Raw genomic sequence first — 27834 nt, 5'->3', positions numbered from 1 at the left:
ACTAGCAATTGTTTGGAGTGTGAAGTATTTTAGGCCGTATTTTTTCGGCAGGCATTTTACGGTAGTAACAGATCATAAGCCTTTGAAATGGGTATTTAATGTCCAAGACCCATCTTCTAGATTAATTAAATTCCGATTAAAATTAGCAGAGTACGACTTTGAGATAGTGTACAAGGAAGGCAAACGTAACTGCAACGCAGATGCCTTAAGTAGAATTCCAGTTAGGAACGAAGAGCCTGATCAAAAAGTGCGAGTAGTTAAATCTAGTAATAATAACCAAGAGACTAGTAATGAAGAGTGTGAGGCTAATGACCCCTTAGGAGCACCTGTTAGCTCAGATAATAATGTGCAACCACGGAGACTCAGCTCTGAATCCGAGGACGCCACGGCAGAGGTGACAGAGCCTGAGAGTGGAAGCGAAGAAGGTAGTGATAGTGAGGACGTAACCGGAGAGGCTAGGAACGCTAGCCCGGAGCTAACAGAACAAGAGAAATTAGAGATTATTAAGGAATGTCATGAATCATTAGTATCAGGCCATCAGGGCATATCCAGAACGTATGCCCGGATAAAAGACCACTATCAATGGGAAGGGATGCAAAAGGATGTAGAAAGGTATATACGCTCATGCCCATCGTGTCAAAAGAATAAGATTACCGGGCCTGAAGTAAGGGCAAAGATGGAGATCACAGATACTCCGAAAGCAGTCTTTGAGAAAATAGCACTAGATGTGGTAGGACCCTTAAATGTAACGGAAGCAGGAAACAGGTACATACTCACCTGTCAAGACCATCTGTCTAAGTATTTAATTGCGAGTGCTATGCCGGACCAAAGTGCAGAAACCATAGCACGAACTCTGATTAATAGAGTAATTAGTATATTCGGTATACCAAATATTATACTGACAGATCAAGGTGCAAATTTTATGTCAGATGTTTTTAAGAAGTTATGTAGAATATTGCGAATTAAGAAGGTCCATACAGCGGCATTTCGACCGCAATCTAACGGTAGTTTGGAACGCTCTCATAGGGTGCTAGCAGAATATTTAAGACATTATGTATGCAGTTCACAAGATGACTGGGATAGTTATCTTCCTATGGCAACGTTTGTGTATAATACGACCAAGCACACTAGCACAGGTTATACACCATTTGAGTTAATATTTGGGCGAAAGGCAAATATTCCCGGTGTTCTCCAAAGGAAACCAGAACCAAATTATAACGAATGCCAGAATGTCTTGGAGCAGTTAACCAGACAACTGCAAGAGAGCCATGAGATAGCTAGAAGGACGTTAATTAAAACCAAAGAACGAGATAAGGAATACTATGATAAGGCTAAGAATGAAGTTTCATTCAAAGTAGGATATCTCGTGTTGTTACGTAACGATGCCCTACGAAGGGGACGCTCAAGGAAACTTTCTCCACCATATCAAGGTCCTTATAAGATTACTAAGGTATCGGGAGTGAATTGCACGTTACAGGTAAACAAGCGTGGTAAACAAATATTAGTTCACCAGAATAGACTCAAAATGTACATTAATTAGAGAAGAATGTAAGATAATGGTTCCTATTTAGGTCGCAGTGAGTTATACTTCCCTCACTCCAACGGCATTGTGGATTATCGTGTACCGCTGATAGAGTTAGTTGAAATACTCTGTCAGGTCGCGTCGAAATCAGGAAAGTACTATAAATTTTAACCTAAGTAAGAGAGGAACCTAGGAATTTTGGTACGGGAATACCATTGTGAGTACGTCCTAAGTACCCGTCAGAAAGACTACAGGTGACGAGACTGTATGTCCAGATATCAACTCGTCAAAAGGCAACCGCAGGGTTCGAACTGAGTATAGAGAGAATTTGAGTTCATAATGAGCATTAAAATTATCTACACTTGCTATGTACACGTTCTGAAAAAGTCTTCACTTACTGTCACTAGAAATTAAATGAGTAAATTAGGTAGCGTTGTATGTATTAAAATCAGAAGGGGCGTGAAGCCAAGCCTAGTTCCACCGAAACGAAATTCATTTATGGTACAGAAAAATTTCACAGATAAATGTTTTACGTAATCCAGGAGATAGTCGAATAAAGGTCGTTATCATGAGGATAACCCCGTGTGGTGTCGGGGATTTACGCAAACAACACTCTACACTTTGGTACTCTTCTTCCCATACAGTTACACAGCCAGAATAACACCACGATTCGAACCTGTCTGTCGTAGGAGGCGACTAAAGGTTCCACTTAGGGAATGGCCTTGTATTTAGTCCTTTATGCACGAATACGGGCGCCCTGAGTGAGGCATGGAACCCAGTGAGGCGGGTTCTGCCTGGGAAATATCACCATTAGGCCGGTGATTTTCCACAACAGTGTGATTCTCGTGGGAACAGAATCCACTGAAGGGAATTTTCTCACCACGTTGAGAACCATCCCGTGAGATGTGACTCCAAGGGTACGGAGTACAATCCCATAAAGATCACTTCGGTAGATTCATACCTGTATTTAACTTTAACTTCTGTAACCATTCCTGGAGGTAAATCCTCTGCAGTCTTTAACAGACGCTATTCAAATTTCTTAATTGCCAATGATGTCTTTCATATGTCCGTAAGGATAAGGAGAAGTGACGCAGGTACGTCAAACAGGAAGAGAATTTTTGAATGGGCTAATGATGGCTCTAAAATTTTGTTAGAGCTGCCCAAGAGTGAAGTTTCACAGTGATATCAGTTACGAAAAGGAATTCGTAAATTTTATTAAAATTACTCACGAGTATACTAGTAGACTAGTGCAGAGCATAATTACGAGAAGACAAACGTTACAGTAAGACAGTCAGTCACATTAAGTGTGTATTCAGGTACAGATAAACAGTTGAGGGTAGGTTCCACAACACCTAACAGTATAATGTGTAAGGTAGAGTGAAAGAGAAAGTGAAGGTCGCTGTTTACCTTGTAGAGAGGTGAGCGAACCGAGGTGAATGGAAGGGATGACAGACCGCACGACCTAGAGAATGCTGGTCGTCGCAGTTATGTTGCTAGGGGTGTCCATACCCACCAGTCAATTGGATTTTAAGATGAAACGGTACGAGAATACAGCCGGAGTCTATTTTGATTATCAAGGAGAAGTACAATTATACACTGTAGAATGGAAACTGGTTACTTATATTAACCTTACACGTTTGGCAGATCTATTTGTGGTAGCCCGTAGAAATTTACAGAAGACTAAAACCCTCTGTATTCAGATAGAAAAGGAAGTACATATTAAGTGCGAACATGAGATAATGTTAGTAGAGCAACAATTTCAAAGGATCCAAGGGATTAAGGACTTAATTAGGAAAATTACTAGGATCGAAACACCGGAAGGCAACGGGAAACGAAGTAAGCGCGGGTTAATTAATGCAATCGGTACCATTGCGAAGACGTTATTCGGAACGATGGATGAAAACGACGCTGTTTACTATGAAGGCAAGATTAAGGAACTAGAACAGGAACAATTGTCCATGATACAAGTAGCAAAAAGTCAAATGTTAGTTGTAAAGTCAACTTTGCAATCTGTCAATAATACTCTGTATGACATCACAGCAAATGAACTCAAGCTAAGTGAAAATTTTGAGCAACTTAAGAGTTTCATTCAGAATGAAACAACGGGTATAAATGAGGCTTTTAGACAATCAGAAATGCAAATATCATTAAATAAACACTTAATTGAATTGCAAGGATTTTTGATGCAATTGCACGAGCATTATCAGATCTTGTTAGATAGTATTGTAAGTTCTCAGACAGGCACGGTGAGTGTCCAAGTGTTAAGTCCCGATGATCTAGTAAGGGCATATAAAAAGGCCCAAAGAGATTTCCCTAAGGGTTATGATCTGCCATATGATTTGCAAGTCACTTATGGGTACTTGATTCTGAAAATATCATCAGTGAGTGTATATATAACTCGAGATACTTTGGTGTATATTTTACGCACCCCTCTTACTAACAAAATAAAGTACAATTTGTACCATTGTGTACCTTTCCCCTCTCCCATGAAGAGTAATCCAAACCATTTTGTGTATATATCTAATGAAAAACAGTATGTATTAGTTGATCAAGAAAGACAGACATATGTAGAATTAAGTGATGAACAAGTGAAACAATGCAAGTGGACTGACAATGGACAGAGATTATGCAAGGCAAATTTTCCTATTAATAATGTAATGTCAAAAGGTAGTTGTATTGTCAAGTTGTTAACTGGTGTTAGTTTTATTCCAGAAGACTGCAAGAAAAGTGTGATGTCGATTTATGAACTCATATGGATACCTATTGATGATAATATGTATATTTTTGTATCGCCTCATGAAACAAAGGTCACCAGTGTTTGTCAGGATATTACCAGTGATATAAGTTTAAATGGTGTGGGAATAATACAATTCACAGACTTGTGTACAGTTTACAGTCCCACAAGTAAAATTCAGAGTGCAGGTTCAGTAAATACGACAACAAAGAAGGACTTAGTGCCAGAAGTAATGCTAATATATGATTGTTGTGAACAATTAGACAGTAGTGTCAAATTAGAAGATGTACCAGAATTAAATAGGGTTACAGTAGGAAGCTTACTGAATCATATAAGCGACATAAGGTTAGCCAGTCATAAGACTGAAGATGTAGAAGCACTGGTAATGCAGAAGGAAAGGGAATTTAAAATGCAAATGACACAACAGTACACAAGTGTATATCAAATTGTAACTGGTATTATTTTGTTTGCAGTACTTATAATAGTTTGTTGCTGCTGTTGTTACTGTTGTGGTTGCTGTAGAAGGTGTAGATCTTTAAGTAAATGCATAGAAGACAGTAGAGAGCGCTGTCCCAACTTATGTATTTTTCAAAATGTGATCGCTAATGACCACAGAGCTAAGGTCTCTGATAAGGACATTACTGTCCATTTTCAGCATCCGCGACTGGCTGAAAGGGCCCTCAGCCCCTCAGGATCGCTGTCGGGATTAGAGTTGCATGAACGCCCTACTACAGGTAGAGCAATTATCAGAGATAACTTGGCACAGCGCACCCACGAACAAGAGCATGGAGACTCTAACAGGATGTAAGAGTAAGGGTAAAAGTGAATGCAGAGGTATTGCATTCATTTTTCCCCAAAGGGGGAGGTGTCGTGTCCGCCCCAGATTGGAGCTCAGGACTCATTCTTCCGAGGATCGAACCCATGACCAGGAACGTAGGAGGAATGGTGTCGCTGAGACATACATTGATATTATAGGGGAAATTATAAGCTAATAGTAATGACTATGTAATGGCAACAAGGCCAAAGAATCATAATTATAATGTTGATATAAGTAAATTAAGAAACATATAAGATTTAAGAGTTTGAAGGCACACCAAAAGCTGTAAGCAACAAGTTGTGTAATTAGAAGTAAGGCTTGGTCGAAGTAGGTGAATCATAAGCTGCACCCTGCTAAAGGTGCGTAGTATATCTTCAGAAAAGGTGGGTAGAGAGTGAACGGAAGAGGCAATTCCGTTTTCGTGTGTCTGAGGACAGACTCCATAGGATGAGAACTTCGATGGCCTTCTCGAAGGGAGGCGAAAGTTAGTGAAGGTATAAAACAGGGGTACACACCCTGATCGAGGCTTTTTTTGGAACAAGTCAACTAGAAGTGCGGGCGGAAGCCCTGTCAGTCAGGTCTCCGATAATAATAATAATAAGGTCCAAGTGTGGACTTAGGGTATTCACTTCAATACTTCGACCACGCCAAGTCTTCTATGTCAGCGATATTTGAAGTTAGGAAGGAGATTGTAAATACTGTATATAATTATACATACTCATCAGTCTACTATTAAAGGAAGGTTTTGGGAAACAGAGGACTTCGTCTCTTCACACGTAGCAAATCTCCCAGGCCCATTGAACAATCCCTCATTACCGCTCGGAGGAAGTCAATCTGATTATTCATCATTTCTCGTTGTGGCAAAGCCTGTGTCACGACACACCAATAAGGTGTTTCTTCTTCGTCTAGTGTAGTAGTTTTTGCCATTATCCAATAAAATGCTTGTGGGCGGGTGTTATCATTCTCGTAACGCCTCGAACCTTCCACGAGGGTATATAAACTGCTGATTTTCGGGTCTCTGCGCCACTTCAGTACCATCTATCTTTGTGTAAATTATGTAGCAGGGGGTGGGAAGCTCCTCTTTCTTCGGGCAGCAGTTCAACCACCAGGTAATGGCCTTTTAACAACTTATTTTCTTGCTAGCTCAGCAGTTTAACTCTCGGGGCAGGTCCGAAGCCTTTTTCCATGTAACTTTCCTCTAAAATGTAAAGACACTTGGTTTCAATCCTATCTTTTTAAACTACAAATTGGGATAGAGAGTGCTTAACCCTCTCGAGCTCCCACTCATATTGCTTTGAGGTGAACTTATTTTCTCAACCGTTTCTTCCCTTCTAGTGTAACGTAAATCGTTTTTTTTTTTCTATAAGTCACCTCTTTAGTATGGGATTAGCCCTTGCATTAGCGGCCTAGTGCCAGGTAGGTTTTAGTAAAGTATATTAGGAGTGCAGTTTTGCCTCCTCTCAAGTTGGTATTGTCGAGGCCATGTAATATTTCTGTTTCTTCACTGAATAGGCCTCAGTAGGTTGGGTATCTTTTTACCCCTGTGTGTATATCCTTGGAGGACAGCTTGAATGTGGAGTTTGGTGTGGCCTTTGATAGGCTTGAACTTAAGAGCGGGTTGCTCTTTCTTAAAATTTGTTTCTGCGTGCCTCTAGGAGGCTTTACTGTGTAATTGGGAGCAAGAGCTCCTGGGCATGATTGGGGTCTTCTGCCCCTTTGTTGAATCTTGTATATAAGTAAAGTTGGGCTCATTGCTCAAGAATTATGTGTCTGGCTCTCGGAGCCCAAATCCTGTAACACTGTACTTGTACATTCTCGATTTGTTGCTTTGCTACTCTGTACCTGCCATTCTTGTTATTTCTTGATTTTGCAAAGAAAATATAACCTTGTTAAATTTTAAATTAACTTTAATTTCGTAGATTGAGACCTGTTCATCCCAGCACCTTCTTTCACCTCTGCACATCCACAATACTCCGTAACAATTATTATTACCGAGTGGGTTGGCCGTGCAGTTAGGGGCGCGCAGTAGAATGGTTGTGTAGTGAGCTCATAGGTTAGTCTCAAAGAAGCTTTTTTTTTTTTTTGCCAAGCAGAGAACTTTTTTAAGATACATGGTCTTCACTCTTTCTAGTGTAGCTAGGTTATACTTCGATAGGTGTTCCCAGATAATGTCTAAGGCGCATGTCATAATGGGGTTTGTTTGTACCGTTGCCTACGTTATAAAACAAGGCCTGGAAATAGAGCCCGTAAAACGCTATCGGAGTGGTTACAATGCAGTTCAATGCCGGGCCGCTAGGATCGCTTTCTTGCCCCCTGTTGACTAGGTTTGCGCCTTTAAACGTGTTTATTGAGTCGGTTGTGAATCTGTTTATTCTTGTGATAAGCACTTGCAGTTTCAATAATGGTTTATTGCTGTATTCCTTGTCCTCATTCACGAGAAATTAAAGGTAGTGGAATTTCATTTCACACGTTTCCAGTGAATATTGCTTTAAAAGAACGGTGACTTATTGCTATATCTCGCGGAGGACACAAACCGGGATCTCTATGGGTCCCTACAGAAAAATCGAGGGTGTGCTGTAAACACTTCAGAGGAGAAGACTGTAGTATGAGTACATCTAAAAAGACACTGCTGCCTAATAAAGTCCCTTCAGTTTTTATAGATTTTCCCAAACACCAACAAATCACTTTAAAAGTGTAGGAAAGCTCCCAAGAAAAGACAGCTCGAAAAACTGGAAAGTGAAAATGAGTATATAAGAAATAAGAGAAAATGTGCGGAACAATCGGATTCTCCTGCGCCTGATAATACCGGAGAATCTGACCTGATAAATGTAGGCACCGCAACAGCAGGTACACAGTTTTCTCCCGTCCTAAAACCTACAGTACCAAAATAAATCACCAGGAAATTGAGGAAGGAGGTCAGAAGAAATAGAAAGCAAGTGACCATTATTAAGAAGTTGCGCGTAAAAAATCCGTGACTTGGAAGCAGAACTTAGAAAGGTAAAGAAGGATCCCGAAAAATCTTGCAAGCCGAGTTTCTAAAATTCTGAAGGGGGTAATATGAAAGCAAACTTTTTGTTAGAGCATCTTCAGAGCTTTGGAAAACAGAATTGTAAATACCAAGAGACTACAGTTAAATTTGGTGTGCTGTTATCTTCAAGGTCGCCAACGGGTTATCGGCTTCTCAGAACACTCGATATTTTGCATCTTCTTCATCCAATAACGTTGAAATCGTATGTTGATACTCAAAAGGGAAAACGGTATAACTTCGCTAACTACAGCCTGATCACTGGCAAAAAACTGTCGTTAGTGAACGATAACGGAAAGGTTGGTTCCCTTATAATAGATGAAATGTCCATAAAGCCGAGACTAATGTATGACAGGAAATTAGATATGTTTATTGGATTGAATGACATTAAAATTGACGCTGTTGGAATCGAAGATAGGTTGTACAATAAACTACTCTGCATTTTGTTCAAGGGTCTCTACATATTACAGAATACCGGTGTCTTTCTATTTCACTTCATCCGTTACTTGCAAAATTAACCTGGGATGCGTTAAATGCTGTTGAAGAGTGTGGTTTCAGAGTGATCTGAATTGTGACCGACAATTCCCATGTAAATGTTTCGATGTTCGAAACATTATGCGGAGGAAGCATTACGCGTGAGATACTACATCCAGCTGATGAAAATCGGCCTCTGTTCCTAAGTTTTGATCCCAGTCACGTCATGAAAATCGTGCGATCCCAACATTTGTCACTAGACTCTTTTGAAAACCGTGACCGGCGATCATCTGAGAGGTCTTTTCAAACTTCAGAAATCTTCACTTATGAAGCCGGTGAGGAAACTAACCAGAAAGTAGTTTATCCGACAAATTTGGAGAAAATGAATGTAGCAAGAGCCAAAATTGTATTTTCCCCTGAAACAATCGCTGGTTTGAAGAGTATGGAGGTGGTTTGTCCCGAAAGCATTAAAGACAAGCGATGATATCGAGCTTTTTTTTTGCCACCTACGACGCAAAGCAGGATACAATGACACAATGAACACAATGCCATGCCTTAACGCAATCGAAACAACGCTCCATACACGAATTATTGCTGCATCAAAACATGGCAATGTTGAGCTGAGGGATGAAGATAAGATCCGCAATGTACGAACCAGTTTTCCTACAATCAAGAATGTGCTATATGGATGTGAAATATAGAAGGAACGAAAGTCGCGAGCATGTGCAAATTCCGCAGCTTCCTGAACACATAATGTCTATCATTACAAAACCCTTGCAAGGTAAATTACATCAGATCTATGTGAAAAATACTTTATTGTTAAGTGTTCGCTAGTATATAAATGTGATTAATTTGTTTCAGATTCAACAGCTACAATGACTGGTATTTCTCTAGCTGTGGTAGCAGGATACTTAGTGCGTGTGGCAGAAGAACAAACAGACTGTGAATGCTGTTTAGAACATATCCATTCTCCTGCTAGTGAAAGTCGAACACTGTGTCTTATTCGCTTTCAAGATCGAGGAGCCCTCAGATACCCGAAACCATAGTTTGTGGTTCTTCTGCAGTGCATGACGGAATTTGTCACCTCTGCTCTGCAGTATTTACCCCGACGACAGTTACTAAAAATGTATACGTTTTTCCTGAAAGCCAGTTTCATAAGTGAAATTAAGTGTAGAAAGGCGACAAACTTCCTTTTTTTCTACCTAAGAGTTTCTGAGACCTCTATTAGACAACATTGCTTCGAGCCACTCAAGTAGAAGTGAGAAAGTTTTGAAACTTGATAAGAAGCCCCTGAGTAGGAAAGTTTAAAAATTTTAGAGACCTATTCAAGCCAATGAAGCACAGTAAGACACTGTAAATACTCAAAACACCTTTCAGCTATATTTAGGATATAATTTACTTATAGACACACACGGCCATGCGAACACAAGAGGGCAAGAACGCGTTCCTAGTGGCTGAATGGTGAGCTAAGATGGCACCCGTTTTCATTAGTGCATTTCAAGGCCTTGTATTATAGCGTAGGCAACGGTTTGTACGCAGATTTTTTAGCAGCATGTAAGTTATTAGGAACGCTCTGTCATCTGTTGAATATATTTGGAAGCTGAGATGATGTGCATTCCTTGGAATTGTAGAAGAGAGAAGTTTCATTTTCTGCAAACGAAATAATAGAAAGCTTGAAGAATATTAATCCATTTTCACGGGAAAGTAGAAGTTACGCGAATTTGAGGAATTACTATCATCTCAACTGCAGTAAATAGAATAACAGCAGCTTGAAAATTCCTTTTGTGTGTGTTTATGTGAGTGCATCATGAACGAACCTCCTGACACGGGTCAGGTAATTAACGCTGCCTTACAAGCATGCTGCAGCAACTCTCCATCGATGATTCCAGACTTTACTTTAAATGCTAAAATTCCTCCGAATCCACATCAACTTCTGTCGACTCAACAACCTGTCAACACCTACTCAACAGAGATGCAAGGAGCATCTGCCGCATTACTTCAAAGAGGTCAGGTACCAGTATCCATTGCTTCAGCACAACCAGCCAACAAATCAGGTAATTCTGACTCTGAATTTTTAAGTGAATTCAATCCCCAGTGCAAAAAAATGCGTCCTAGTGGAAGTGAACCCCGTCCTACTGAGGAGTCTGACATGATCCTTGATGTCACAAACAGTTCCGGTTCAACTCATACCACGAATAGTTCTAATGGTGCAGATGTGGGAGAAATAAATACTTTATCCTCATCTGTAAATCAGCCCAACACTAATCAAAGAGTTATATATTGCAATAGTAGCGAAAATAGATACAATCCCAATGATCATGGCCCTTTCGTTGTTATCGTTGAAAGTGTAAACAAAGACGTAGGTAGTCTCCATCCAATGGCGCTTGGTAGGCTTTTATTTAACGAGCAGGTCGTTAGCCGTCAAAACATCCTGGACATAAAACCCATAGGGCGAAACAGACTTCGAGTTGAAACCACTTCAGGAGCAGTGGCGAATCAACTAGTGGAAACAGAATTTTTTCGTAAACAAAAACTAGAAGCTTACATTCCGTCTAGTGTTATTCAAAGACAAGGTTTAATAAAAAATGTCGACCCCTCACTTAGTGAAGATGAAATATTACGGGAGATACAAACCCCGTTACCAGTTGTTCGTGTAAAGCGCTTCAGTAAGGTTATTCGCGGGGAGAGAAGGCCTATCCCAGTTTGTCTCTTAACTTTTCGTGCACAACAACTGCCAGCATATATACACTTACTCGGAACTAGGTGCCCAGTGCAACCATTTGTGATGTCTGTACGATTATGTGAACGATGCCTCAGATTCAATCACTCTAGCCTGCAATGCCGAAGTGCTCAACGCTGTAGCCGTTGCTCAGGGCCTCACAATATTAGTCAGTGTTCAGATTTAATTACTCCCTGTTGTGTTCACTGCAAAGGAGCTCATCTCTCCACTGATAAAAACTGCACAGAATATAAAAAGTGGATTTCTGTTCGGGAACTTATGGCATTTAACAATATCTCTCAAGTGGCTGCGCTTGATATTTATAACAACAGAGCGTACGCGGACTCAGCGGCACGCCCACCAGTTAATTATCAAAATCAGGTGGAATTTCCCCCGCTACCTAATACTGCTGCAACCTCTAACATGCCAACAGCAAGAAACTTTCCAAAACAACATGAGCCCTTGACACCAAGTTTTACAGCAGAGCCACCAATGAAGGAAGATACCCCATGGAATATCACACAACAGATCTCTCCCCATTCAACATTTAACCAACAACTCGACCATCCACTCGCCTCTCAGCGTAAAATTTCAGTTCCTGTAAACTCGTCAAGACGTCCGGTACAACCTTTCAAACCCCATTTCCCACCAATTTCTCAACTGGCCTATATTCCTCCACATTTACCTGTTACTCCGATTACTCACAATCCCTACCCTCCCCAACCCCATCGCGTAACATCAAATCCTGCTCAAAACAACGAACAACTCATTGAGCATATATTCAATATTATTATGCTCATCGTAGGTCAGCTCCAATCTTCAGCATCCAGCAACATTCATCCAACAACAATCCGCGACATGATTACCAATATTTTCGCCTCTGAAAATGGCCTTTAAAATCTTACAGTGGAACGGCCGGTCGGTGATCTCGAACAGAGGTGTTCTACAGCGTGAGATTCAAAGCCAAAATGCATCCATAATCGCACTATCTGGGACATGGCTACTTACCTTACTGACCCAACTATTTTCGTCTCAACCATCTGACTCTCTACATCCCATGGCGATCAAGTATATTCTGCGACAGATTTTCCAAGCTCATAATGGTATTTAAAATTCTTCAATGGAATGCACGATCGGCTATTTCAAACAAAGAGAGTCTAGATAATACACTTCACAATATAAACCCTCACGTTGTTGTCCTGTCAGAAACATGGTTCAAACCTCAAAGATATATACATTTTCGCAACTATACCATTTTAAGGGAAGACCGTGATGATGGATATGGTGGCGTTGCTATTCTGGTACACGCGACATTATCTTACAGACAGCTAACTATCCAACGTAGTGTACCATCGCCATTTCAACTGATTGCAGTTAGTATACAACTACCTTCTAGAACTCTTACGATAGCATCTGGATATTGCCCACCGAGAACAGCAGTCACCTTGGATATTTGGCAAGAAATCATGTCGCAACTTCCTCCCCCACAGATCATCTGTGGAGACTTCAACGCTCACTCCACAGCATGGGGTTGTCCAACCACCGATCGCTACGGCAATGATATAGTCAATATGGTCGAACATTATAATTTAGTCATCCTGAATGATCATTCCGCTACATTGGTTCCTTCACCGAATCGGCAGAAATCGGCAGTTGACCTCACTATTGCCAACCCCTCTTTATCCTTGTCCACCAACTGGTCCGTCCTTACTGATTCTGGGGGTTCCAACCACTTTCCCATTTTGATCACAATAGAGACTTCTCCTCCACCTCATCAGCAGAAAGTGTCAACAGGAAAATGGAACTGCTCTAAAGCAAATCGGCCAGTATTTACAGCCAATATGGATGAAGAGATATTACGCCTTCCACTGCAAAATCCTAGTAGTGTCAGCTACAACCTCTATATCTCCGCTATGGAGAAAGCTGCATCCGATTCGATTCCCCTTAAGAAAGTTGGATCTATACACACGGGAAAACCAGCTGTCTGGTGGACCCCAGACTGCTCTCGAGCTGTTGCACGACGACGGACAGCGCTTCGGCAATACCGGGAACAACCCACTTTTGAGAGGTACCAGCAATGTCTGCACACTACAGCTCAAGTAAGGAGATTTTTGAAAGAAAGGAAAAGACACAGCTGGAAGGAATTCTGTGCATTATTAGATAGGAATGCCAACATCTCCGACGTCTGGAACAAAATCAAAGCCTTCCGCCACAAAGATCATAGTCCACGATCCCACACGATATCACCAGCCTGTATAGAGGGATTCTTTGACAAAATAGCTCCACCGTTTGTTGATTCTCAACCCCTTCAGTTCAACACGAAACCGAGTACTCATTTTTTATGCTCTCCCTTCACATTGGCTGAGCTGCAAAATGCAATAAAACAGTCCTCCAGTACTGCACCAGGTTTTGATAATATTTGTTACCCGATGCTGGCCCATTTATCAATCCATGCTCTACAGTGGCTGCTTCGGATCATAAACGAAATATGGTCTCAAGGAGAATTATCCTGACTAACACAGATTGTGATACCCATCTTCAAATTCGGAAAGGAACCAGAGGATCCGAACGCTTACCGTCCTATCGCCTTGTCTTCATGTATACTGAAAACCCTCGAGCGTATGATTAAACTTCGACTCGAATGGTGGCTAGAATTTCACAATCTTCTACCACGAACTCAGAATGGTTTTCGAAAAGGAAGAAGTACCTATGACAGTCATGCACTGCTCACTACGGACATATATAAGACATTTGCTTCGAACAGTTATATGCTTGCCCTTTTTCTGGATATTTCTGCTGCATACGACAATGTTGATATCTCAAGATTATTATCTAAATTGATGGACCCCGGCCTTCCTCATCCGCTCATCAAGGGCATTTACAATCTTCTACACACCAGATGGATATATGTGCGTTATCATGACAAACTACTTGGCCCACGGAAAGTCTCACAAGGTCTGCCTCAAGTTGCTGTGCTTAGTCCCCTGCTCTACACCATTTACACCAGTGATCTAGAGACCATATTTTCACCCAGGATTAAAATATTACAATATTCTGACGATGTGTGTGTATATACTAGTGCAAGCTCTCTCCAGACTGTAGAAGCCCACATGGCTTTAGCTATATATCAATTAGACCATTGGCTCCTTGAAAATAATTTATCCCTATCGCCTTCCAAGTCTCAAGTAGTGATATTTACGCGAAAATACTTTAGAGTCCTACCCTTAACCTTGAACTTGGGTCCATACAACATCAGAGTCAAACCTCAGGCAAGGTTTTTAGGTCTCACATATGACACTCGACTGACATGGTCGCCACATATATCTGAGCTTACACCAAAACTGGAAAGATCTATGAATATTCTTCGTGCTCTCACCCGAACATGGTGGGGGGCTGATCCCTGTGTTCTCCTTCTCCTATATCGCAGTTTGATCCGATCCAAAATGGATTATGGAAGTATGTTTTATCATAACGGAAGCAAAATCGCTTTGCGCAAGCTGGACAGAATACAATATAGCCGTGTCAGAACCTGCATAGGAGCAATGGCTTCGACCCCAACAAATGCGTTGTTACTAGAGTGCGTCGAACCTCCTCTTGCTGTACGTCGACAATATTTAGCAGACAAATTTGTATTATCCAGGATGTACAACAATGAACCACCAATCTGCAGCAGTCTGGATGATTTAGAAACAGTTATGAGAGAACACGGACACCGAAAATGGATGAAAAATATATGCCTTCTGAACAGTCTTCAGTTTCTACGCCCCATACTTCCATCGTCAACACCCCACAAGTCTTGACCTGCTTTTGAGATTCCGTACTCCTACTTATTGTTTTCTGTTCCAATACATCTTTTTACAACAGACTTACTTCCTCTAACTACAGTTCAGTCTTACTTTGTGGAATATACTCAAAGACAGTGGCCCAATGCTCTTCAAATCTTCACTGATGGCTCAAAAATACCCTCACCACCTCAGTGGGATGCGCTTTTTACTGTCCCGCAACTGAAGAATCTCGTTTATTCACTTTACCAAATGATTGGTCTATTTTTACAGCAGAAGCTGTCGCTATTTCCGAAGCTCTAGCATACAGTTTAAGAGTTAAACCTTCTGCAGTTCTTATAATTACTGACTCTCTCAGTGTCTTGAAGACTTTACAGTCACCTGCTACATACAAACTAACGGTTCATCAAATTCAGATCATTCAGAGAATTCGACAACTTACTCGCCTCAATATTGCTGTACACTTTCTTTGGATACCTAGTCATAAAGGTATCAAACACAACGAGTATGTTGACCGGCTCGCTAGAGCAGCAACGCATTTGGGCGAACGGTTAGATTCACCAGTGTCTATTCGAGACTACGTGCCACGTATCAAGCAGCGTTCCCGGACGCAAATTGAAGAAGAATGGTATATTACAAAAGGGCAACGGGGAAAACAATACGCTGCAGTCCAACCATACCCTCCTCACTCACCTTGGTTCTCCAAATGGAATGCTTGTCGCCGATACATCACTTCTCTTATTCGCATGAGGTTCAACCACGGCAGTTTTGCAAATCATCTCTATCGGATAGGAGTCCTAAACTCGCCCTACTGTTCCTGTGACCGCCAAGCAATCGCTGACCTCAACCACATCTTCTTCTCGTGCCATCTTTATAATGTACAGCAGGAAAAATTTATAACAACTTTACTTTCATTGAACTTCCAACTACCACTCAACATCCACTGCATTTTATCATCCCAACAACCAGAAGCGTATAATGCAATCGCCTTATTCTTAAAAGACACCGATTTAAGATTATAAAGTTTGATGTGATACTACGGTACTTCAGAAAAACTACGTAAACATACTACAATTGCAGTGTCCCAATTTGTTCTTTTTTTTCTCTTCGTATGTGTGTGCACGCATTCTGTACGGGCTCGGAACGTAATACCATTATAATACTATGGAAGATTCATAGGTGTATATGTATTCTAAGTGTATATTTAATGTATATGCTTTGTTATCTAATGTATATCTAGCTGGCTGTTTGGTCTGGCACCTAAAGCCAATAAATTAATTTAAAAAAATAAAATATATATTTGGAAGCTGGAAAAGTTGAGAGATTCAAAGAGTATCTAACAGGGAATTGTATTCTTCCATGATCAGAGGAACTGTATACTCTCTAGCTTGACAGGTAGTGATCAAACATGGCTGCGTGCAATGATATTACTCAGGGTGAAAATCACATTATATCAGAATATTAATGAACGTGTTCGTCGCTTAGCAACCCGCTAAGTACAGAATCTATTGCGGGTTAGGGTTAGCCTTCGCCTTCATTTGTTGGAGTGATGATTTAAGAATTTGATTTTATGATTGCTCAAAGTTGGCTGAACTTAGAGACCTATCAAAGTCTCATAACTCACCGGCAGCTAATTCGGAAGAGAATAAAAGAAAAATGAAGAATCGCTCCTGTAGAACGGACGGACGGATTTGCCAAAGCTGCTTTTAATAAACTATTTTAGTACATAGATTATTATTATTATTATTATTATTATTATTATTTTGCTGTTTGCTTTACGTCGCACTGACACAGATAGGTCTTATGGCGACGATGGGATAGGAGAGGCCTAGGAAGTGGAAGGAAGCGGCCGTGGCCTTAATTAAGGTACAGCCCCAGCATTTGCCTGGTGTGAAAATGGGAAACCACGGAAAACCATCTTCAGGGCTGCCGACAGTGGGGCTCGAACCCACTATCTCCCGATTACTGGATACTGGCCGCACTTAAGCGACCGCAGCTATCGAGCTCGGTATTATTATTATTATTATTATTATTATTATTATTATTATTATTATTATTATTATTATTATTAGTTTCACATCCCGTGAATTACTTCTACACCTATGCAGATATTCTTCATCCTCTTCTTTCAGATACTTGGTACAGGAAATTCGTTCTGTGTTCGACCATAGAAACTGACAGGAAAGAAGTATATATAAATAAAGTTGGATGTTGGTATATTTGAGATTGACAGATTCAAAACCTACTGGACCGGCTTCGCTGAAAATTTCACAATTTGTTCTTATTACTTCTGGGAGGGATTATGAAGTGGTTTGGACGAAATCGAATAGGTACTTTTACTAATTTGAGTAATTTTATGTAATTTTATCAAATTGCAAAGCCGCACCAAGATTGGATCAACTTGTTGAACAGATTGTCGCTAGGCGACAGCAGCGTACTCTATATCATGATAGTTCGCTAATAAATGTTGTATATTGCAGGAAAGGAACACTCTGCCATGTTTTATAAAGTACCGGTACCTTTCTTGACAGGAGGTTCATTCTTATGCCTATTATTTTGAAATAGCAATCCAACATGCCGTGATCGAGATGTACTTTCATGGCATAGGACCAACATTGATAGGTCTGCCCATTTTGAAGAATGTAGCTGTGTATTATATGTGTAAAATATTTAAGAAACTGTGAAAAATATAGAATATCGACAGTAGAATGACAAGAGTTATCACCCACTCCTAACGAAGAACAACTGGGGGCACTCAACGAGCAAAGGCGAGTCTATGTAATCAATCTATAGGTCTTAAATGTAATTGTGTGTGTATAAGTATGTATTACATCTCCTAAACCACTGGAGAAATTTTAACCAAACTTGGTACACTTGTGACTTAGTATCAGGAGACAAACCTCGTGGGGCAAAGACACCACAAGCATCCTTAAAGGCGCGGGCCGAGGGAGCTGAGTTATAAAAATAACCGAACACAGCGTCAAATCCGTATTCGGGGTCGCTGAGATAAGTAATAACAATGAGGATTTTTTTGAGCTGTGTTAAAAAATAATCGAAAACAGTGTCAAATCCATATTCGGGGTCGCTGAGATAATGAGGATTTTTTTATAAAGTCCAAGTTCAGCCCGCTTTGGTGCCAGGGGCGAGGGTGAGTGAAATATAAAAATAATCGAAAATAGTATCGAATCCATAGTTCTCGGGGTCGCTGAGATGAATAGTGACACTCCGGATTTTTTAAGTCCAATTTCAGCCCGCTTTGTGGTGGGGGTGAGGGGGTAGTGAGATATAAAAATTATAGAATCTATAGTTTTCGGGGTCGCTGAGATGAATAGTGACATTAGGAGTGGGGGTCGAGCGAGGGTGGAGAAATAGTCGAAAATAGTGTTGAATCCATAGTTTTCGGGGTCACTGAGATGAATAATGATACTCCGGATTTTTAAGTCCAATTTCATCCCTCTTTAGGGTGGCGGCGAGTGAGATATAAGAAGAAGATAAGAAGTTTATGGAAGCGGAGATTGTTATCAGTGGAATAATGTGTAGGAGGGATACTGACTGGAAAGTGATTGGGGATTTAAATGAGACAATGGAGTGGGCATGTGGGAAACTGGGATGAGATTTCTAGATCCTAATGGGTGGGTAGGAGATAGGGATCTGCGCTCAGATGGCCTTCACTTAAACCGCAGTGATACATATAAGTTAGGAAATTTGTTTAGAAAGGTCTTGGGGAGGTAAATTCAGGGAAACAGGGTGGCCTAGGGAGCGGTATTAAGGGAAGAGGGAACTGGAAATCAAGTAGGGATGACATAAACTGTTAGTGCTCAACTGTAGAAGTATTGTAAAGAAAGGAATAGAATTAAGTAATTTAATAGATATACACTTATCAGATATTGTAATAGGAGTTGAATCATGGCTGAGAAATGATATAATGGATGCAATAATTTTCTCACGGAACTGGAGGGTGTATCGTAGAGATAGGATAGGAATGGTAAGAGGGGGAGTATTCATTCTGGTGAAAGAAGAATTTGTAAGCTACGAAAAAGTCAAAGATGACAAACACGAAATTCTAGGGGTAAGACTCATCTCTAAAGATAATATGCAACTTGATGTCTTTGGAGTGTACAGACCGGGAAAGGGTAGCGTAACGCTTATTCAGAATTATTTGATAAGATAATCAGCTACGTGGGAAACGATAAGGAAATTAACGTGATTGTAGCCGATGATCTCAATTTACCAAATGTCAATTGGGAAGGTTACGCGAAAGACAGGAATCATGACCAACAAATGGCAAATAAGTTAGTATGGGAAGGGCATCTGATTCAGAAAGTGATGGAACCAACAAGAGGGAAGAATACTCTGGATGTGGTGCTGGTAAAATCAGATGAGCTCTATAGATAAACCGAAGTAATGGATGGTATTAGTGGTCATGAAATGTTTTGTGGTAGTTAAAAATAAATGTGAAAGAAAATAATATATTAAGAGTAAAACTATTAGGCAGTACCATATGGCTGATAAAACAGGCATGATGGAGTTTTTACAAAGTAATTATAATCGGTGGAAAACGATAAATAAAAATGTAATGTGTATGTGAGGATCTTCAAAAGGCAGAAGTATTCAGTCAGCAGTATCTAAAGATTGTTAGTTACAAGGATAATGTCCAGACTAACACTATGAAGTATTAAAATTTACCTATGAAAGCAATGGCATTTCAGTAAGATACAAAAGTTGAAAACTAGAAAAGCAGCTGGAATTGATAAGGTTTCGGGGGATATACTAAAGACAATGGGTTGGGATATAGTACCATATCTGAAGAACTTATTTGATTATTGTTTGCATGAAAGAACTTTACCAAATGAATGGAGAGTTGCTATAGTAGCCCCTTTATAATAAGGAAAGCTAAAAATTACAGGCCAGTTTGACATGCATTGTATTTTGGGAAAGCATTCTTACTGATTATATAAGACCTATATGCGAAATTAATAACCGGTTTGATAGAAAGCAGTTTGGGTTTACGAAAGGTTACTCCACTGAAGCCCAACTAGTAGGATTCCAGCAAGATGTAGCAGATATCCCAGATTCAGAAGGTCAATTGGACTGTATCGCGATTTACCTATCTAAAGCATTTGATAGGGTAGATCTTGGGAGACTATTGGTAAAAATGAGTGTAATTGGACTAGACAAAAGAGTGACTGAATGGGTTGCTATATTTCTAGAAAATAGATCTCAGAGAATTAGAGTAAGTGAAGATTTATCTGTCCCTGTAATAATTAAGAGGGGAATTCCTCAAGGCAGTATTATTGGACCCTTATGTTTTCTTTTATATATATATATATATATATATATCATTGATATGTATAAAGAAGTGGAATCAGAGATAAGGCTTTTCGCAGATGATTTTATTTTGTACAGAGTAATAAATAATTTACAAGATTGTGAGCAACTGCAAAATGACCTCGATAATGTTTGTGAGATGCACAGTAGGCAAAGATATGATGATATACGGGGATAAAAGTCAGTTTATGAGTTTCACACAATTAGGAAATTTCCTCTCAGTTTTAATCACTGCGTTGATGGGGTGAAAGTTCCCTTTGGGAATCATTGTAAATACCCAGGTATCAATATAAGGGAAGATCTTCATTGGGATAATTACATAAATATGATTGTAAATAAAAGGTACTTCAAATATTTAGGCATCACCCTGCAATCGAGCGCATATTGTTTCACAAAACATGTCACAGAAAAGGCAACTCAAGCAATGATGGCAATGCATGAAATAAAATACATTAGATCACTCAGTCTGGAGACAGCAATGTTGCTATCCAGAGTAAAAATTCTTCCAATAATGACTTATGGCATTGAAATTATCTGGACACATTTAACAATGAGGAACTTATCAACCTTGGAAAAGGTGAAAGCGAACTATATAAAGAAGGTGATAGGTGTATCAAAAACGACACGATCTAGACTTGTATATCTCCTCGCAAGGGAATCATTTCTCATAGAAGATCTCAGGACAAGTATGCCACTACCGAACACCGGTGCATCAAAGAATCTGCTAGCAAATCTGACGGAGAAGAGAGAAGAAGTCCAACCAGACTTCTATGGCACAGGGGCAATGATAGATCGCTTGTGGACAAAAGCTAATTTTGAATTAAGACATGTCATTACAAGATTAGCAGTTCACGGTTTTCATCACCTACTCTGCAAATCAAAACACTTCCATGACCCAAGTATAGACTGTGAGTGCAAACTAGGTGGAAAAACGTGTGAACAGTACCATATTGAATTCTGTACAAGAAGAACAATGTCTATAAGTGATTATGCAAATATGCAACCCATGAATGTAACCTATATTCTCTGTTATGGCTATTTGCCTGCATTAAATATATTAATAAAAGGTACAAATCTCTTCACATGGTTATGAGGGTATTTAGGGGTTGTAGTATGGATGTAAAGCAGAGAGAATATTTGTCTCTGGTGAGACCCCAACTAAAGTATGGTTCCAGTGTATGGGACCGTCACCAGGATTACTTGATTCAGGAACTGGAAAAAATCCAAAGAAAAGCAGCTCGATTAGTTCTGGGTGATTTCCGACAAAAGAGTAGCGTTACCAAAATGTTGAAACGTTTGGGCTGGGAAGACTTGGGAGAAAGCAGACGAGCTGCTCGACTAAGTGGTATGTTCCGAGCTGTCAGTGGAGAGGTGGCGTGGGAGGACATCAGTAGTTTGAGTGGTGTCTTTAAAAGTAGGAAAGATCACAATATGAAGATAAAGTTGGAAATCAAGAGGACAAATTGGGGAAAATATTCGTTTATAGGAAGGGAGTTAAGGATTGGAATAGCTTACCAAGGGAGATGTTCAATAAATTTCAAATTTCTTTGGAATCATTTAAGATAATGCTAGGAAAGCAACAGATAGTGAATCTGCCACCTGGTCGACTGCCCTAAATGCAGATCAGGAGTGATTTATAGACCCCCAGGGGAGGGAGTGAAATATACATATAAATAAAAACGACCGATATTAGTCTGGAACGATACTTTTCAGGACTACTGGAGCGATTTTTGGTATAGCCTACTTATGACTTACTAACAGGAGACTAACGGCGTGGGAATAAAACACCCCTATCGCCATTAGTAGGGAAAAATTCGGAAATAGTGTTGAATCCACAGCTTTCGGGGTCACTGAGATGAATAATGCTTTCCCAAAATTTTTGAATTTTTTAAAGTTCAAGTTCAGCTCTCCTTGGCATAGGGGATGAGAAAGGGTAAAAACAGAAAATGACCAAAATGACCGAGATTATGAATGTTTTTGTTTATTTTCCAGCATGGCCGCCAACTAAATTTGGTGCAAATATTACTTACTACGTGTGAAAAATACGCTGGGGACGAGACATCCCTAGATACTTTAGGGGAAGTATTGAAATCCAAATAAAAATAAAAACGACCAATAATAGTGTCGAATCCGTAGTTTTCAGGACTACTGAGGCGATATGAACCAAACTTTGTACACTTATGACTTACTATCAGGAGACTAACCACGTGGGGGCAAGACACCCCTAGCACACTTAGGGGTGGGGTGAGGGGTTTGGCAAATAAAAATAAACGAAAACAGTGTCGAATCCCTACTTTTCGGTATTGCTGAAATGAAAAGTGACACTTCGGATGTCGCTCAAGTCCAAGTTGAGCCCCAATCGGCAGGAGCTTGAGTGGAAATGAAGAAATGAAAATGTCCAAATGACCGAGATTATGGATGTTTGTATATATGTTCCAGCTTAGGTGTCAACTAAATGTGGTAATCATATTACTGTGGGAGCAAGACACCCCTAGAAGCCCTAGAAAAGGGGGCAAAATATAGTTACAACTAAAAACGACCTATATTAGTGTTGAATACATACTTCTCTGGACTATGGGAGAGATTTCAACCAAACTTGGCTCACTTACGACTTACTATCTGGAGCCTAACTGTGAGCAGGTATGGCAACCCTAGCATCCCTGGGGGTGATGTGGGAGGGGCTGAGTGTTGAATCCATAGTTTTCGTGGTCGCTGAGAAGGACAGTGACATTCCGGACGTCCTTGAAGTCCATCTTCAGCTCCTCGGTACGGAGATGAGAAGGGGTGTAAAAGAAATTGTCCAAAATGACTGAAATTACGGATGTATGAGTGTTTCTTCTTCCAACATAGCCCTCATACAAAACTGGTACACATATGACTTAGTATCTGAAACAAATACTGCTGGGTAAAACGCCCCTAGTACTCCTAGCGGAGGTGATGAAATATAAAAATAAACGAAAATGACTGATATTAATGTCGAATACAATCGTTTACGACGTCGCTGAGTTGAACTGTGACATACATATGGGTGTATGTGGATATGTTCCAGAATAGCTCTCAGCGAAACTTGGTACACATATGACTTACTATCTGGAAAAAGAGAACTATGGAGGTGAAACATACCAACCCCTGCTGGCGGTGGGGAATGGGAGGGGATGGCATTTAAAAATAATGGAAAATAACCATTATTAATGTCGAATCCATTGTTCATGTGTTGTTGAGACGAATTGTGGCGCCCTGAATACCGTTTAAGTCCATGTTCAGCCTCCAATTGAGACGGGAGGCTGAATGGGGTTTAATAGTAAATAGTCTAAAATGACCTATATTAGTGCTGAATCTATTGCTTTTGTGGTCACAAGGCTGATTGGTGACAGTCTCAAAGACAGTTGAAATCGTGTAGATCATATCTATGGCGCGACGGATGAATACATTAGTTATCAATTACAGTATTTTTTTCTGAAAGGATACTTCCCAGTAAATTCGAGCTTTCCCAAGGATAAAATTTTACTCGAAATTCAAATAATCTAAAACTTGAAATCAAACACATCTAAATAACTCTAAAACTACATAATACATAATAAAAATCAATATCCCAAAACTGAATTCTATAAATATCCACTTCACACATAACTAACTATTAAAAGTAAACATTCAAAAACAAACCGGGCAACGCCGGGTACTACAGCTAGTCTATTATAAGAAAGGACTCTCCAAAACTATGCACCATAATTACAGCTCAGTATCCAGTGATTCGCGACATAGCCTAAACGATGTAATCCTCTAGATTGTACTGTATAATAAATGTCACATCAGTAATATTGGTATACTTACTTTTGGTATAGGACATTCATTAGGAACACCAAGTCTGTCGGTGAGCGACTTAAACATATTCGGAGTAAATTCTTTCAGTTTTGAGCAGTACGGTTTGAAGTCCTGAACCATTGCGTTCTTTCCCCAGCCTCCTGCTCCCCACTTCGCTGCTGTGTACTTCACCTGCAATAAAATTACATTGACGAATATGAACGTACAGTCGATCAAAAATAGAATGAGTGCATGGTATCGAATACGTTTCACTCATTAATATGTATACAAATGACATCGGTTCAGAAACCGTGAATAACACGAAGGATCCTAAATGTTCACAGTTTAGACGATAATAACCAAACTTCTGAAGAACATTGATATGACACTAAACGATTATCATTTAAGAGTGGTATTGGCGATGATTTTAAACTGTCATTGAATCTTTTAAAAAGCCCACTGTAATATTCTTTAAGCTCGACAATATAAATATTATATGCCAGAAAACTAAATCTTAATGAGGCTCATTATAGATCAAGTTTCATTATGATACAGGTTCTCCACCAATCAGAGTTCAGATTTACATTATGATACAGGTTCTCCACCAATCAAGAGTTCAGATTTTCACTATGATACAAATGTTTGACCAATTAGGTAAGGATTATCATCGCACCTGTTCTCAAGACTAGAGATAGGAAGTTCATATTCACAGGACATGTTCATTAGTATGTTCTGCAGAAACGATTAACATTTCAGTCACCTAGGTTCAGCATGTGTCCTGTTGCCTAGTAGGCACTGGGTCCTCCATGGGCACTGATAACTTGTTCCATGCGTGATGGCATCCACGCGTATAAGGCACGCATGGCGTCCTGGGATACAGCCATCCATGCTGCATTCACCTGGCTCCACAGTTCATCATTGGTGGTTGGTATTGGATCACAGCGCCGCGCGCGTCGTTTCACCATATGCCACACATTTTCGATTGGTGACAAGTCCGGCGATCGGGAGAGCTAGGGCAACAGTCTGACATCTTGTGACAACAAGAAGGCACGTGTTCGTGCAGCAACATGTGGTCGCGCATTGTCTTGTTGAAATATGGCGTCTGGGATGTCGTGCAGAAAGGGTATGGCTACGGGTCGCAGGATGGCATTCACGTAGGTAAAACTGGTCACAATGCCCTGGACACGCACCAACTGTGATTTGTGGTTGTACCCAATTGTACCCCACACCAAGCGGCCTTGAGTTGGCGCTGTATGTCTTGAGCGAATGCAGCCAATGTGATGGCTCTCCCCCTGTCTGCGACGAACCAAAATACGGCCATCATTTTTAAACAAACAGAACCTGGATTCCTCCGACAGCACTATCTGCTGCCATTCCTGTTCCCAGTGACGTCGTTCCATACATCATTGCTATCTAACATGTTTATACACATTCGTCAAAGGTAGACGGAGAAGTGGACGACGCGCCGGTAACCCAGAGCGTAATAAACGGCGACGGACGGTCACTCCTCATAGTGTACGATGTGTTACACTGTTCCACTGTTTCGCCAGAGTAGAGGGGGACGCAGATTTGCCCTGCAATGCCATTCAGATCAGATGTCGATCTTCTCAGGGGGCTGGGTTGTGCTACCAGACCCATCTCGTCGTGTTCTACGGCCTTCTGTGATCCATTATGTACACATCCGTTGCACTGGCGACACACTTCGTCCCACACGAACAGCAATTTTCCGGATGGATGCATCACGTTCTCTCATGCCAATAATGCGCCCTCTGTCAAACTCACTCATTTGACGGTACGGTTCTCGCATACGTCTGCGAGGCATCCTGCACGTCTGTTCAAGTCACACTGATCCATTACCTTCAGTTTATAGCGAGAGCGAGAGCCGCTGGCACATTTTACCAGTCGGTGGTTGTGCGCCTAGATTTCGATGTGGACCTTGAACCTGAGGGCCGACATGGTTCAAATGCTTATCGTTTCTTCAGAACGTATTAATGCACATGTCTTGTGAATATCAACTTCCTATCTCTAGTCTTTCAAGCTGTTCTTGTTTTTATAAACATGAGTGTATGTATGTATGTATGTATGCATGTATGTATGTACAGGGTCTCCCATATAAACCCAGACCGAACGCACGGTGTTTGTACCCTGCGCTACGACAGCTGCCTCAGCCGAACTTACGTCGCGCGGGGCCGCTCTGCTTTAAGCGTGTAGGCCTATACAATCTTATATGAAACCTTACCTTATAAAAGATGCTGGGAGTGTCGTCCTTCCTGGGTTATACAACCCGTATAAATCTATACGGCTTGATGTGTAACAGCTTTCTAGCTCTGTGTTCAGAAGAAACCGAAACCCCTACTCGTGCTAATTTTGTGAGTGATTTATTCTGCGACAGTTCAAGATTCGCACCACTGCCATCTAGCTTTTCCTCTGTTAAAACTGTTCGTGAGCGCTCAAGTTTTTTATTGATCACGGAGCCAGTAGTTTCGAATTTACCTACAGTTACGTGAATCTACCATCGTGAAGGTGGCACTTCATCAGGAAATTGCTGAACAAATGCGTCGCGTCCCCGTCGAGCCGACTCGTACTTACCAAAGTAATGCACTCAGGCACATGCACAAGTTACCACCATATGCGGCATGCCCTTATTACAAAAAAAATTTCATAGTTCGGCACTTTCACTATTTTCCATCTTTGGCCCTCAATTGGAGATCCTCGGAAAATTATGCAAACACACCGCTAGTGACCTAAAATCAAACCGACAGTGTACTCACCCAGACGTCATCATCCAAGTCGTGAATTATATTATAGGGAGTAGTCCACACGGTCTCAGTCTTGCTTTTCTTAGTGAACTTGAGAGTGTAGTTGAAGGTTTCAGGTTCCCCATCATCGCAGTATTCTACACTGGTGATTTTTATGTTGTATGGGCCCTGAAATGAAACATACGGAGTTAGTAAATAAGAAGAGTGAGATTACACGCATCAATCACTTTTCTGACAGTTTATTTCGAATGAATGAAAGCTCTCAGCCTACACCTACGGAACATCAGCAGCTCAAGAGAGAACACTCCCTTTATTGCAACCTTAAAAACATAAACATGCAATTAGCAATTAATTCCATTAATAATAATCAGGCCCGGAACTAGGGCGGGGGAGGGGGAGCACATGCCCCGGGCGGCAGATTCCAGGGGGCGGCAAAATATGAAAAGTTTATTAAAAATAATAATAATAAATTATTTATTTTTTTCAAAATAATGATATCACAATTAATATTGCTTAATTTTATTTAATTTTGTTGCCCAATTCATCAGCTTTATTACACTGACACTGTATACCAAGTAATATTTTCTTCATTATAAGACACGACACAAGAATTAACGTAATTCATGGGTCTGGAGTGAGTCTTATACTGTTATGCCTACTACTGATATGAATAATTAGTAACCTGAGCGCTCAGCAGTGGGGTCGGGGACCCGAAAACAGTCTGACCTTGACGCGATGCGCGAGCATCTCATCTACCTCACCCCCTTTCTCCCCATGCTCCCCTCTGCTACCATTAAACACTAAACTTAACAGACACCTGCAGTCATCGTTGTCGTTATCGACGGCTACACATGTAGCCTGCGTACACTGTTG

At 40.6% G+C, this 27834-nt stretch overlaps 1 long non-coding RNA gene across 1 annotated transcript in view; it reads right to left on the bottom strand.

Annotated features, from left to right (window-relative positions):
* Positions 1-27129, bottom strand: part of LOC136874574 (uncharacterized) — a 44323-nt gene extending 17194 nt beyond the window's left edge. Inside the window, exons 1-2 of the long non-coding RNA XR_011018324.1 lie at positions 26974-27129; positions 24233-24394 (exon numbers count right to left, since the gene is read on the bottom strand). This is a non-coding gene — a long non-coding RNA (uncharacterized lncRNA). The remainder of the gene's footprint in view (positions 1-24232; positions 24395-26973) is intronic.
* Between the last annotated feature and the right edge of the window lie 705 nt (positions 27130-27834).

Source organism: Anabrus simplex, chromosome 5 (genome assembly GCF_040414725.1).
Source record: "Anabrus simplex isolate iqAnaSimp1 chromosome 5, ASM4041472v1, whole genome shotgun sequence".
NCBI lineage: Eukaryota > Metazoa > Arthropoda > Insecta > Orthoptera > Tettigoniidae > Anabrus > Anabrus simplex.
Note: the sequence above shows the minus strand (reverse complement) of the source record. Positions and strands in the feature narration are given on the sequence as shown.